The sequence below is a fragment of the Tasmannia lanceolata genome, unplaced genomic scaffold, assembly GCF_043159265.1.
Source record: "Tasmannia lanceolata isolate RefF3 unplaced genomic scaffold, GAP_Taslan_0.1 ptg000005l, whole genome shotgun sequence".
NCBI lineage: Eukaryota > Viridiplantae > Streptophyta > Magnoliopsida > Canellales > Winteraceae > Tasmannia > Tasmannia lanceolata.
Window position 1 is genome coordinate 7115519 of NW_027518682.1, and position 12682 is coordinate 7128200.

Consider the following 12682-nt stretch of genomic DNA (forward strand, 5'->3'; position numbering starts at 1 on the left):
TTTCTGCCTCGTCGAGTACCCATGTATATTCCATCTTATAACATCTGGCTTAGTTAGGAGGCATAAATAGATTAATGAGCAAGAAAAGAAAGGGGCATAGATTGGACATTAGTAATCTCAAATCTATTGTCCCTCAAGCAGCCTTGGACATTTTCACTTTTGTTTTCCCTATCTACCATTAAAAAAAAATATGAGCAAGAAAAGAAAGGGGCATAGATTACCCCCAAAACAAGAAGCTTCATAATTGCCTCCTCCTTGACGAGTCTGGCAGTACATTAGCCTGTCTAGGAACAGGAATACACGAAACATCCAAATTTCTACAACTATCAACAGTTTTGACAATCGAATTAGCTAAATTCCAAGGCTTGTCGCCCATTCAGTTCGTCCACTCAAGCATCCAACTTTTTTGTGTTTGCTTTTGGGGGAGAGGAGGAGTCTGGTTGGTTCTGCTTAGCATTCTTCAAGAAGCAGTTCTTATAGTTGCAGCTCATCATCTATTCAATTAACTTGCATTAGATATTGTATTTACACTTGCATCACGGTTCGCATTGAGCCAATTTTTCCTCTGCTTGCATCCGTGACAATGTTAGGTCCCATGTAATTGTACCACTCCATGCTTACCAAGAACTGAATATCTTACTCTGTTAATTTTTTGCTTCTGACATGTTATGCCTATTACCTTTCCATTAATTCACCATACTTGATACTAACTGTATACTCCCTTCTAAAGCTAACCACACATATTCTTTTCTTGCTAACTCTTTTCTCGACTTCTTAACTTATTGAATGACTAATATGGAAGACTTATCATAAGCCAAGTGCTGTTTCTGGTACAAAACATTTCTTCAGGGTCAGGAGAACATGTAAATTGACAAGTACATGAAGTTTAGTGCAAGGAAGCAGGATTCTTCCCTGGGAGTGGGGAACCTCGATTCCCGGGTTCTCGAATACGAAACGGGAATATTCTCAAATCCCAAAAATCTGGGAATCCCAGTTCGGATTCACCGGAAACCCGATTCCCACTTTTGGGAATCGCGGTTTATGATTCCCCGGAAACCTGATTCCAACTTTTGGGAACCGCGGTTTAATGTTATGTGAAACACGATTTTCCAGCGATTCCCCGGAGATTCCTTGGTGATGCCCAACTCCCCAGCGATTCCCCGACAATTCCCCGGTGACTCTCCGGCGACTTCATGATTCCCGCTTCCGACCATCCCGGGAGCCTTCGATTCCCGCTTTCAATTCTCGTTTCGATTCCCACTTTCTATTCCCGCTCTGGCCACCTTGGTTTAGTGTACCTTAGTTGCCTAATTGATTGGCCTTTGGAGATGATGGATCCTCATCCTGAGAAGACTGGTGGAACATGATTTTCGGTAATTTTACTAGTTTCGTATGTAACCGATTTTGTAGGAGTGATAGTTTATATGCACAATTAATACTCCCAAAAATGTATATATTTGCTAATTTAGTACTTGTGTATAAACTATTAATGAATAAGGGATCATGTTGTACAAGAGAATGAGGGTTTTAATAGAGTTGGCAATGGATATGCTCAGCGAGTGAGTCTTCAGGTGTTTCAGCACAAGCATTTGAGGATTCCTCCTATTGACCACTGCAGTATCTTTAGGTAGGTTCCATGATTACTACTGTTTTCTTAGTTAGTTCAAGGCTTTGGCATTTTGGCGTCGGTGCCGACAGACTTTAGCCGAAATATCTTTAATTTCACAGAGGAATTGTTTTGTGGGACAGTAGTCATAGTAGGGGTGGCAACGGGGCGGGTCGGGGCCGGATGTTGGGGTCCCCTTCCCCTTCCCCTCTGCGGGGATGGTGGGGAATCCCCCTCCCCTCCCCGCGGGGAATATCTAATCCCCTTCCCCTTCCCCTTCCCCTCCCCCTCCCCGCATCCTTCGGGGACAAAATCCCCGCCCCGCCCCCTCTTTGGAACCCAATCAAACCAGCAAACAGAGCTTCTTTCTTCTACATCCATTACAGACAATATTGTGATGAATACTATGATTCTATTCATGTGATCAACAAACAGATGGACAAAATCAGAAATGCATGGATGAGACAACAAACATAAATAACAACAGGACCTCATCTTTCAGCAATTTTCTGCATAAATTATGGAATGATAAATAGGAAATGAGCACCAGGATTACCTTCATTAAAGGCAGCCAATGTGCAAAAAGTAACTATTTCAGTAGTCACAATGAACTTTAAAAGTCCATAAGTGGGCGCTCACACACGCAAAATAATGTTCATTAGTTCATTCTGTATAGCATGTTAACCCCCAGATGAGCATGAGAAATGAGAATGGAGAAGAGAACAAAATCAACAAATGACTTATTTCTTTAACTGCAATTCAGTCTAGTGCTGACATGAAACAAATTTCTAGTAGCTAAATTTTTCTTGTTGAAAATTAAAACCTGCAATCCAACCCTAAAATTTTGTTGGCACTACGATTTTTTGATAATTGCATACACTCAGCGTCTCAAGCTCTCAGCTTGTCTTTATTATTTCAACATCTGTGAAAAGGTTATTATAGTTCCCAAAATGCTCTTAGAAGCTAATTAAAAGGAAAAGACAAGCTAAGTTTATGTTTGGGGGAATCTTGTAGCCGATCCACAGAGTTTCTAATAGTTTTCCTTAAAAAAAACACTTAAAAATTTACAAAAAAATGGCATTGATTAGCGGGGCGTAGCGGGTCGGGTCGGGGCGGGGCGGGTACAACTCCATCCCCTTCCCCTTCCCTTCCCCGCACCGGGGAATTTTTATAATCCCCTTCCCCTTCCCCTTCCCCTTCCCCTTTCAAATCGGGGAATCCCCTCCCCAAACGGGGCGGGGCGGGGCGGATCTCCGCTTTTTCGGGTGAAATTGCCAGCCCTAAGTCATAGTAGTACTATCATAGTACTGTGCTGATTCACTATCTCTTGAATGCGAGAAGCTTGTTATGACTAGAATGAAGCATTGGTTAGTGCTGTTATTCTTTCTACCTTCAAATTATTTGACAATCGAATTGGCGGTGCATATTACAGTAAGACTGATGGGCTGTTGTTGTGGGGTTTGGAGAAGGTGCACGATGATAATGGATACGACATAAATGCTTTGGAGGCGTGGTTGAGCTTTATCCTCGTTGGGAGGGTTTTAATCTTGACAAAGGGATGACAATGCCTTCAAAAATTGGGAACACATACACTCAAACAAAGATGCCTCTAGTTGGAAAGATCTGGTTTTGGAGGCAAAGGGATGTGAACGGCACTCCTTTGTTTTGTTTTAGGCACCCCCTTCTTTTGTTTTAGGCACAATTATTTTCACTTTTTCTTGACAACTAAACACAACCCATTGACACTTCACTTTGACTTCACTTGATGCTATGTCATATTCCCGGAATTTCCTCCCTTTTATAAGGATGGCAATCAGATGGACCCTTAAGGATTTGAGCCAACAACTCACCCTCATTTGTTGGAATTGAACACAATGCCAATTTCAGGCACAATGATTTGAGACCATGAATGAAAGGATTTTGAAACAAGGAGTTCTGAAGATGTTTCCACTTCACTTTCCCTAATCTTCGTTGTAATTAAGTGTCTGGCGTCTCCTAGCTCAGCAATTTTCAATTTCCAGCAAGAGCTTCCAAGATCAAATAAGAAAGAAGAGATTTCTGCACCTTTCTGTTCGTAATACTTTCTTGCAAATGGATGCTGATCCTCATGAATTTCTGTTCCATTTTGTTGAAGAATCCTGGCATATGGTATGATCCTTTAACTTTTGAGTGAAGCTCTAATATTTTAAAGCCGATTGAGCTGAATTTCATTTGCAAAATCGAGCACTGGCAAGTTATATTTGCTCTCAATTTCTGTCAAGAAGTCTCATGTAAAGCACCAAATTCTGCACTTTGTGTTTATGAATGTTACTGTTTGTATAGTCTCTTGTAAAGCACCAAATTCTGCACTTTCTGTTTATGAATGTTACTGTTCGTATGAGTGGTTGGATCTGCATGTGTAGTAAGAGGATTCTGTTCTTAATGTTTTGAAGTTTGAAATCCTTGAATTGAATGAAGAAGACGAACTCTAATTGCAATGATTATGTCATCGTTGTGGAAGTCTGGATCAGTTGCTTTAGGCACTTGTCATCGGTGTTCGATATAGAGACTCAGATCTAGAGGATGTGGAATTCCTACCTGCTGCATGTAAACTGTTCGATTTTTGAGCTTCTAAGCATCTGAGTAGAAACTTAAAAGTCCTAATTCCGATTGGCTTTCTAGGTGATTTTGTGTTCAGATCAACTGAACCCATCTGTATGAAGTTGGAATGAGGTAAATCGTGAATTTCATCATGTGGACCTTTAAAGTTTAAACTTCCACCTAGCTTTGAAAGTTCTGGAATGAGTGTTTTAGATCACACAGGAAGCACAAAAGCATTGGAATCAAACTATTTGCATGCTCTCAGTTCTACTTTTCCTCATTTGATATTGCATATTTGAAAATCAAATTGGAATTGTGGTTGTTGTGATCTGAGTTGCTTTAAAAGCTTCATGCATTTCATCCCTACTTGAGCAATGATTGATTGATTTCATTAAATGAGTGAACTCACTGGTTACTAATTTAATGCACATAAACTATAATGACCGAGTAGCACTATGGACTGTTGTGCCGAGCCTTATGCGCAAATCCATGGAATTCCATAATGTTGTGAAGATTTTGCATCAAAGAATATCTGTAGGTACAGAGCACCCCAATTTTAGCTCAGTTTGCTATTAGTCGACCCTAGTTTTTCTGTAAGTTCTAAAGGAATCAAGAGGGAAAGTCTTTGTTCAGAATATAGTTTCTTCAGAATTGGATCCAGTGATGGTTGTGTATACTTTCTGCTACTTTTGATTGTATTTGTGGAGTTTTTTGTATGTGGATCCTATCCTACATGTGCCTGTGCAGCAGCAACAATTGATATTTCTCCCACCATAGGAGAACAATAACTAGGATGGAGTTTCTTGTATGCGAATCCCCCTCACCAATACCCCTGCACTAGGATCAATCTTAGCCCAGGACACCCCCAACCTGAGATTTGTGAGGTTGATGGACGCACCAAATAAAAGCGACCCACATTTCAAAACGTATTAAAGACAAGATGTATAGTCAATCAAAGGGTCTAAGATGTGATCATAGACAATGATAGAAGTGCGAACATCGCATCCTAGGCCATGGTGGATAAATTGTAGTTGAAAATCGGGACGCATCCAATACCTTACAAGATCAACTGGATCAAGAAGGTTAATGAGACAAGGGAATGCAAACAATGTCGAATTTGTTTTTCAATTGAAAAATATTAGGAGGATTAATACTCTTTTGTTAAGAAAGGATGAAAGATTATCCTAGTCATAAGAGGGGAGAACCAATACAATGCTTCTAAATCTGAGGGCCAGTCCTTCCTAATTACAGGTAATTTTATAGAAGAATCAAAAGAGGCCTGATCAATCTATGCCATAGCCACTAAGGGTGAGGATGTAGTGGACTTGAGAGTGCCTAACAAACTAAACCTGTTGATTTAAAGAGATCATGGCAGAAGATCTTCTCGATTCATTGGCGGCATGATCTTCTTAATTGATTACCTCTTATGAGGGACATTCAATATCATATAATATCATCCTGGGCACTAGTTTGCCTGACCTTCTACATCAATGTATGAGTTCAATAGAGAATAAAATTTTATAGGATAAACGGGAAGAGTTAATCTAGAAGGAGAAGAGTATGAGGCCATGTAAGGTGTCTTCACTTTTGATGCCAAAGAAGGATGGGAGTTGGTGTATATGCATCGATAGTAGGGGTATAAATAAAATTACTGTGAAACTAAACAAGAGCTATACAGGTGGCTACTGGTGTCATCTGGGCTTTCAAATGCCCTGAGTACTTTCATGCAGGTGGTGTCCATTCGGCATGGCTATTGGTCCCATGCCGAATGGACATGATCGGCCATGATTAGAGAAGAATTACAAATATCAGCGGTTTAATTAGATTTGATCTGAGAAATCCTATAGAATGCTTTATGGATCAAAGACCTAGCTAGGGTCATCCCATCAAGCTGTTCAAAAGGTTATTTGGTGCCACTTACAAGCAAGGCTCAACCTAGGGTTAGGATTAATTCACAATTTTTTGAACTACAAGGGATAAATTATTATTTAATTGGCTACTGAGAGCATTTTGGGAATTGTAATATATAGCTTTTGACAGCAGCTGATACTTAATAAAAGACAAGGTGAGTTAAGCTCATTATCAAATTATTGTAGTGCGAATATCAGTGGCCTTCCCTTAACAACCTCTTACTACCTTCAAATTACGTAACATTTATTAAACTTTCGTTTTAATTGAATTTAATGTCAGTTTTTTTTTAATAATTTTTTAACTATTTGTTTATTTTACAATTTTTTTTTAAATTCAAAATATCCCTCAATTTTACTAACCAAAATAATGTATTTTATATTTTTAAAAAATGAATACATATAATAACATATTAATTTTACAAAATTTATGTCACTAAATCTTATAAGAAGTCTGCTAAAAATAAATTTTTTTTTGGCATGATATCATCAAGTATCATCAAATTAATTATATTTAATTAGTGCGCATCTGTTAAACACTCTAAACCTATTCAAATTAAAAATAATTAAATACAAAAAAATTATAAATTCCATACTTAATTCTTCAATCTTACTTATCAGTAGGTAAGTTGGAATGAACCTCTGACCTTGGGGTTGGAGAATAAATCCTTAACCAACTGAGCTAAAGGCTCAAGTTTACTGTAGTTTTATTGAGAATTTGAGATTGTTACAGACCATCAGGGCATTTTCAGCAACATTGAAAATTTCCTGTGAAAGCAAGTTTTCAACGATTGGCAACTCATTTTGTTAGGTAAAAGTTTTCATCAAAAGACCCAGAAAGCGCGCTCTTCGGCAGATGAATAGGGTCGTTTAATAAAATTATCTCTCCAGCCCTTTTAGATCTAGCACCACAAAATGTCGTGGACAGAGATCACAGAGTTGAGAGGTCAATGGCTTACTATCACTTACTGTCACGATTCCATGTGAATAGCACTGAAGAGTTTTAGCTCGTCGTGCGTTGTGCGAAGGAGGACGTAAATTAGGCCATTTTGTTAGAGCTTTCCACATGTAGAAACGTATGTATAAGAATGTAGACTTCTGATTGTATTAAGAATTGGGGAGGAGGAATGTGGTAATATGATTGTAATGTAAGGTTTCCCTGATGGTGATGGGGGAGAGTTTGTGCAATTACAGATATTGGACGATGACACATGAAACAGTCATGGTGAATAACAAGGTGTTAAGAAGATGGAGCTTTTTTTTAAAACTCAAGCAAGGCCGCCAAGTGTAGATGGTCAAGAATTTTGTGTACCATGGTATCTATTTTGAGGGCGAACATGTTGTTGGTTGCGTAGGTCTCTTGGTTTGATATTTTCTCTATATATTTGATATTTGACTGGCAAAATTTGCTTTGGTGATACAGAGTCCATCCTTTGGGCTTTTATATATTAAGGGGAAAAAGTCGAGATTATTGTGAAAGGCATGAAACATGACTTACCTCAAATTAATAGGGGTGCAACTCGGGTTGGGTCGGGTCGGGTTGAGGCCAACCCGAACCCGACCCGACCAACCATTTGCTCAACCCAAACCCGACCCGACCCGAGTTCCAACCCGACGAGGTTCAACCCCAACCCGACCCGAGGAACCCTTTTTTTTCCAACCCAAACCCGACCCAACCCGAGATTTTAAGCTTAAAAAATAAAAAAAATTGTTAAAAATGTAGGGTTGACTCGGGACGGGTTGCCATGCCCTCAACCCGACCCCGACCCGAACTCAACCCGAACCCGACCCGAAGTCAACCCAACCCGACTTTTTCCGGTTGAACCCATTGGGTTCGGGTTGAGCCCGCCCGAGTTGCACCCTACCTCAAAAGTCTCATTAGTGCTTGCACCATTTTCTTTTGTAGAAGCTTCCATTGTTGTGCTGTTTCGTGGCACATGTGGTAGAATGCGTAACATGGGCTCTAGTCATTTTTATTTCCTTGTGGTAGAACAAGTAAAAAGATGCTCAATGTGAAACACTATCCATGTAAAGAATACAGACTTTTTTTGAGTTGGACTTTTTAATCAGCAAAAAATGTAGTCAGAGCTTAATACCATGTGGCATTCAATAGCTATATATATAAGATAATCATAAGGATAAATCATATTTGGAATGAGGGCAAATTAACTATGAGTCATGGAGTTGTGGTAAATTGTATGATAAATCATGAAGCAGTCGGGGTAAGTCATGTAATAGTAAAGAAAAATTATGTTTTGTCGTGTAGATTTGGGGTAAGCATGTAGGAGTCACGGGATATCATTAGGCCTGTAAATGGATATTCGAAAATCCGATTACCGTCCGCAACCGAATCCGTTTAAAGCGAATATTATCCGAATCCGTTTGAAGCGGATATTATCCGAATCCGTTTATGAGATATCCGGCTCTTAGCGGATACGAATCTGGTAAATGGTACATCCGATCCGTTTAACATCCGAATCCGAGAAGTACATCCGTTTATCCTGAATATCCGGATCCGGATCCGTATATCCGAATCCGTATCCGACTATCCGGATCCGAATCCGTATCCGAATATCCGGATCCGAATATCCGAATCCGTATCCGTATATCCGAATCCGTATCCGTGTATCCGAATCCGTATCCGAATCCGTGAAAATAATTTTCTTAGAAATAAATCCAAAATAACTACAATAGAAACAATTTTCTTGAAAATTATTTTCTCTCCACATTCTAGAGGGAAATTAAATGAACATGGTTACTTGCTTGGAGCCTTGGAGGTAGGGGTGTTCATTATTCGGTTAAAACCGAATAACCGAACCGAACCGAACCGAATTGGTTCGGTCGGTTCGGTTCGGTTTTTTTCCGTTTCGGTTCGGTTTCGATTTTTTTTATTTGGCAATTCGGTTATTCGGTTTCGGTTTCGGTTATCTAAAAAAAAAATTCGGTTAACCGAAATAATGATAAAAATCATTATTTTTTCAAAAAAAAAGTGTGATATGGGCACTCCAAAGGATGATCAAAACCGTCCATTTGATTGATCACAACTTAATTAGGTTGTGCTTCAAAAATCATTTCGATTGGATGATCCTAGCCCTCCGATCGAAACCAAGATTTTGCTTTTTTCCCCTCTTTATTAGAATTAATTTAAGAGAAAGTCAACTTGAAATACCAGAGAAATTATCTGATGCCCGACCGTGATGTCACGTCAAGGTGGTACGCCAGAGGTATCACCCTTGATATTTGATCCAACAGCAGCATCTTAAAAAGTGATCTGCTGTTGGATCAAATATCAAGGGTGGCACCGCTTTGACGTTACTTCACGGTCGGGCATCATATAAAAACTCGGAATACCATATGGGTTTTCAGTTTTCTAATAGGGAAATGTTATCAGCACTATGTATTTTGATGAGGGCACTCCTCACTTTATTAGAAGTATGGTATGGACAGCACTATAGGATGATCCAAACCGTCCATTAGATGGGCCACAGCCTAAATAGGTTGTGCCTCAAAAATCATTTTCATAGGTTATAACCCTCCTATCTGAATATTATAGTGTTGTTCCTAACCCTTTTCAACTTGCTCCTCTCATTCATGTTGCCTTTTAGGAAAACTCTAATGTGTTGCCTTTCACCATTTACTATTGATGGTGAAAGTGATTTCCTACATAATTGTGCTCTTCTTCTATTCTCCATCACTTCTCTCCACTCTCCTTCATGTAATATGTTCCCTTTTACCATTTACTATTGATGGTGAAAGTGACTTTCTGCCTAGTTGCCTCTTCCTTTATATTTTATTATTTATCACCAGGCAACTGATTGGGCGGTTAGGATTGCTTGATTGATGCCATGGACCATCATCCCATTGGTCTAATTCTAGGGAGGTAGAAAAATGTATGCGGGAACAAACTCATTGTCACAGATGACTAAAGTGCGATGTGGATATACAAGGTGGGGTCCACAATCTAGACTTCAGCCTTCACACGGTGTTTGGCCTTCACACGGTGTTTTGCAAATTTAGTCCCACATCGGGAGAGAGGAGAAAACTTGTGTGAAGCTGTGGGTATAAATACGGGCCGGGGGTTAATGAGAAAATTGCCTTAAACAAATGATTAAGGAAAACAAAGCGAACGGTGGGGCTTGCTCGCCGCGCTTATAAAATATTTTGCGGATTTAAATTCGGATATCTATTTATGAATTCGAATTCGGATTTTGCGGATTTAAATTCGGATATTTGTCTATGAATTTGAATTTGGATTAACAGATACGTTCAAATTCGGATTTGAATTCAGATAAACGGATTATCCGTGTTCGAATTCAGATAAATGTTTATGAATTCGGATTTGAATCCGGATAAACGGATACGGATATTATTCGAATTAAATTCGGATTTGAATTCGGATAAACGGATGAGGATAATATCCGAATTCGGATATTATTCGAATTAAATTCGGATTTGAATTCGGATAAACGGATACGGATAATATCCGAATTCGAATAATATCTGTTGGATGCGAATTCGGTAATAAATTTTAATTATCCGTCGAAGTCGAATTCGGATACGGATACTGAATTTTGTAAACGAATTCGGATTCGGATATAGCACTATCCGATTCGAATTCGATCCGTTTACACCCCTAGATATCATATTAGGAATCAGGGTAAAACATGTTAGGAGACATACTAAATAATCTTTGATTAAGGAAAATTATGTTGGAGACAGGGTAAATAATGTTAAGAATTAGGGTAAATCATGTTAATTCCGTAAAAATCAATTCTCAAAAACTACAACAAACGGGGCCTAACCTTCTCCCTTTCCCATTTTTTTAAAAAAAGGGTAAGTCATGCTAATAATGAGGGATTTGCTAGGGACCATCGCAAAAGGCATTTCTCAGTTGGGCTAGCTGTTGCAAAAGAGAGCAGCCACCTCAGATGAATTAAATGAAAAAGACAAAATCTGAACCTATGTGGCTGCTTTCTCATGCAAGGTCCCTAGCAAATCCCTATTAATGTTGGTGAATTATATTAGAAGTCAAGATTAATCTTGTACGACTCGTAGTGAATCGTGAAAGAATGAGTAAATTGTGTAGTACAGTAGTAGTCAGGACAAATCGTGTAGAAGTAATTACTGTTAAAAGTATATTGTGTAGGAGTCTGTAGATTGTACAGTAATTAAGGTAAATGATGATAATATCAGTTATGAGAGAAATGAGGAAATGTTATGAGCACTCCTCACTTTATTCAAAGTATGGTATGGCTCGCACCATAGGATGATCCAAACCGTCCATTAGATGAGCCACAGCCTAAATAGGTCGAGCCCTAAAAATTATTTCCATAGCTTGATCCTAACACTCCGATCTATAGAGCGTTTGGATCAACCCTCTAACATTCAGATTTGAGGGTGCATGACCTATTTAGTCTGTGGCCCATCTAATGGGATCATCCTATGGTGCGGGCCATACCGTACTTTGAATAAAGTGAGGAGTGTCCTCATCAAAATACAGTAGTGCTCATAACATTTCCCGAGAAATAACTTCAGCCTTTTTTATGGGCTCCGATATGGGAACAAAACAGGAACAGAGAATGTACTATGAGGAGAAAACTAAGTGGAAAATGGCATTCTGTTCCCTTTTCACGTATCACCACTCTAAATGGTTATGTTGGTAGGTGGAAAATCCACTTTTTATTGAAACAGAAACATTTATAAATAAATGGTTTTGTTAACGAGTGCCCTAAGGAATTTTACATATGTTTTGATAAAAATGACCGGAAACATTTGTAAAATTCTCAAACGATGTGAAAAATGTTGGAAAATTCCTTTCCCAATGCACCTTGATGTTAACAACCCATAAATAAAAGGAGAGAAAGTTACGAAAGCCGGTTTTATAACCAGCCAGGAACCGAGCAAATCATTTTTTGCCACAGCATAACAAACCTCTTCCCTCACTTTAACTTAAAATGGAAAAATCATCAAAAAGTAATTTTTGGTACACATGGCAAAATTTGATAGTCGGATACAATTCTGTTCAAAATCTCAGTTCCCATGTCGTTTTCCATAAAAGAAGGCTAGTAGTATTCCCACTTCTATGTTTTGATAATGATACAAACTCACCTTTTTTTTTTTTGAGCACATGAATATGGCATCCAGTAAGGAGTTGATAATGATACGAATGGATGGTCTCTGATCGCATCCAAGGAGAGATGATACAAACTCACCTTGTCTTTGGGTTTTTTGCAAAAGACGTCTCCTACGTACTGTTCTTTATTTGTAAAACCAATATCCTACGTACTGTGCTTTATTTGCAAAACAAATCGTTTTGTTTAACAATTTACAAATAGAGTATGAGAATTTTGCAAATCTGGTCATGCTATCAATTTATAACCGAACCGAAATAACCAAAATTTGATAACCGAAATAATTTTGGTAACCGAAACCGAACCAAAATTTTTAAAAACCGAACCGATAAAAAATTCGGTTATTTTGGTTATTAACCAAATAGTGTGAGAAAAAGAGGGAAAAAACAAAATCTCAGTTTCGATCGGAGGGCTAGGATCATCCAATCGAAATGATTTTTTGAGCACACCCTAATTAA